At 39.7% G+C, this 3,255-nt stretch overlaps 1 pseudogene; it reads right to left on the bottom strand.

Moving 5' to 3' along the window:
• Nucleotides 1–3,255, bottom strand: part of LOC104720546 — a 218,764-nt pseudogene that overhangs the window by 209,228 nt on the left and 6,281 nt on the right.

The raw sequence follows: 3,255 nt of genomic DNA, 5'->3' as shown, positions 1-3,255 counted from the left end.
TTGTAAGATTAGGTCTATAGAAAAATATAAATGGAATTTGAAATCTTAGTCCTTGTTGGTCATCGATATCGGAGAGAGGCTTGAGCTCTCGTGGCGTTGGTTTAGCCGGAGTGACTAGCTCCGGCTGCCGGCGATGTACCTTGAACGAGAGACCGGTGGTGGTAGATGTTGGCAAGGAAACTTGATGGTCCATAGTTTAAGACTTTGAAGATAGAATCACATGTGACCTACTACGTCCACACAAGTATGTATATATAGTATTATGAGAGTTTTTTGTTAACGGTTTGGTGGTATTAAGATCTTTTTATTGGACACTGGACGCAAGATGTTTTTTGGCACATCTTTGATCCTAGTACACATGTTTCTTTTGCTATTTTACATAGTTTAGTAATATTTTATTTTCTTTACAAACAGATTTAATAAGAGAGTGGTTAAGATTGGGAATGGCTAATGATACTTAAGTACTATACTACTATATTAATTCAAATGTATTATTCAAATTTCTATGATTTTGTACAAAATCATACATATGTTGCTATGGTGACAAAAATTATGTGAAATTTAGTTGCCCTAGACGAGACATATGGAAATGATGTGGATTGAATTTAAAATACATGATAAATTAAATGGGTTTTACGGTAGAAGAAAAAAACATATATAGAGCATAAAATTTTACAGAATCCATGGGATAAATATTATATATATATATGAAATGACGAAACCAGTTTTTTTTTTTTTTAATAATAATTAATTAGTGGTGTCATACCCACTAACCAATTAACCACAATCACACAACAGCGAATAACATAAACGATACTATTAAACCAAAGAAATTACCAATAACCAAATATCCAGGATTAATTCCATAACATTTACGCCAATAACCAATCTAATCATAAATCAAGGAACCAGCAGTCTTAGACAACATTCTAATGACTCAGCTCTAGCAACCTACAGACAACAACCAATTCGAGCCACTAGAACATCCTCTTCTTCATTGCCTTGATTCAACGATCACACTTTGTCTTTACCTGCACCATGAACACAAATTGAGATGTATGATTATTTTATAAACACTTAGTGAAACAATCCTCACATCTATTGGGCTATACACAAAAGCAATAAAATCTCTTCATACCACAAACAACAAACAATAAAACAAACCAGGCAATATACAAAGCATTTGCAACATCAGCTGCTACTGAAGAAGGGTGTCGACCGACCCCAGATGGTGTTGATCGATAATGGCAATCTGGTGTCGACCAACACCACAACTGGTATCAACTGACACCTTGCTCGATGAAACGACCTGACCCGTTTTTTTTTTTGTAATAATAATAATAATAATAATAATAATAATAATAATAATAATAATAATAATAATAATAATAATAATAATAATTAACTACGACTAGTGGTCCCATACCCACTAGCCTCCTAACCACAATCAGAAAACAACAGCGGAATAACAATACCAATTAAAAAACCAATAATAATCCAATATAGAATAACCAATATCTAATCCTAACCATTTCAATGTCAAACAACAGGAAAACAAGGAACCGGCAACCTAGCAAGTTCTAAAGACCAACTCTAGCAACCTAGCAACGCCAGACAACATCCAATCGAGTCCCTATAACATCTTTCTCTTCATTGCCTTGATTCCACGATCACACTTTGCATTTACCTGCACCACAAACACAAATTGAGATGCATGAGTATTTGATAAATACTTAGTGAGGCAATCCTCCCATCTACTTGGCTATACACACAAGCAAAAATGACTCCAATGTTCCAAACAATCAACAAACAAAACACACAAACCAGGAAAACGAACATCGCCACACTGGAAGGGAGGTGTCGACCGACACCAGCCTAGTGTCGACCGACACTAACCCACAGTGTCGATCGATGCCCATTTTTGCTGGTGTCGACCGACACCAAGTGGTGTCGATCGACACTCCACGTGCAACTGCCATCCACACGAAGCCTAGAGTCGAATCTGGCTTCCCAATCTCATCCAAATCATCCAATACTCAAAACCTATGCCGGAAACATCATTAGGAACCTGTATAATCCAATCCCCAGCAAGAAAACACACAAAAACAACAACAAACAAGCAAGAACAAGGAAATCAAGGGCTTAGATTAGCCATGGTCATGCAGTCACCACTTTGCACGAAGATTCAGACCAATAGCAATGAATCCAACCCTCCTAGCAAGCTTCTATCTCCCCCTTAGCCTCAAATCTCCCAAGAACAGCCAACAATCTTCTCAAAAACACCTAAAATCTCAAGAACAAGGTTTTTCTCTCTTTTCTCTCAAAAACAAGAGAACAGCGACAAACACAACTTGCCAAAACCCTCTTATGCGACAAAACACCTAAATAGTTCAGTTCAATGGTTTTCCCTAAACCAAACCGGTTCAAATCGATAATTAAATCGATCTGATCGAACCAGAATAAGTGGTGTCGACCGACACCACATGAGTGTCGATCGACACCCACCCCCAAAACGCAGAGTTTTGGTTTGCGGGCGTTACAATTCTCCCCCACCAAAATAGATTCGTGCTCGAATCTCGAACAACTCCCAGTCAAGGACTCATGTGCTACCGACTCTACGGCCTGCACTCCTCCGACTGATATACGAAAGGTCACCTCTAGGTGATAGACTCACGCTCCAAGCGTTATTTGCTCTCGACATTTGGACTCACCTTTTTTTACTCACAGGCCCTAACCTTGAGTTTTTATTGGCTCCTCATCAGACCGAAGTCTGCATGCCATAATATTGGCTCCTCATCGAACCTAAACCCGCATGCCATAATGTATATAAGGGAGTCAAAATAATCGTCTCTCGGGTTGCCACCCTACAGCGCACCCCGGATCGTCATCCAAAGTCGATATACCAGCCATACTCCCAAGCCACAAAGTCTTAGAATATGACGGTACTAGGAGAACCTAAGTTACCCACGAGTCGCGAGCAAACAATTCTGAACACGTCTGAGTCCTATCCCTATCCAGGTTTCCTTCTCGTGGCTCGCGTAAGACAACACAATGTCCTACCAACCACATATCCCCTCACTGGAATACCCCATGACCACACAAGGATCATTTCACTGCCCCACGGGCTAAACAAATGTCCTAAACAGGACCGCCACAAAGGCTAAACAAATGTCCTAAAAAGGACCGCCACAAAGGCCAAACAAATGTCCTAAACAGGACCGCCACAAAGGCCAAACAAATGTCCTAAACAGGACC

This window comes from Camelina sativa, chromosome 10 (assembly GCF_000633955.1).
Source record: "Camelina sativa cultivar DH55 chromosome 10, Cs, whole genome shotgun sequence".
In the NCBI taxonomy this organism is placed as follows: domain Eukaryota; kingdom Viridiplantae; phylum Streptophyta; class Magnoliopsida; order Brassicales; family Brassicaceae; genus Camelina; species Camelina sativa.
The sequence above is the reverse complement of the archived record's forward strand: the minus strand, read 5'-3'. Positions and strand labels throughout refer to the sequence as shown.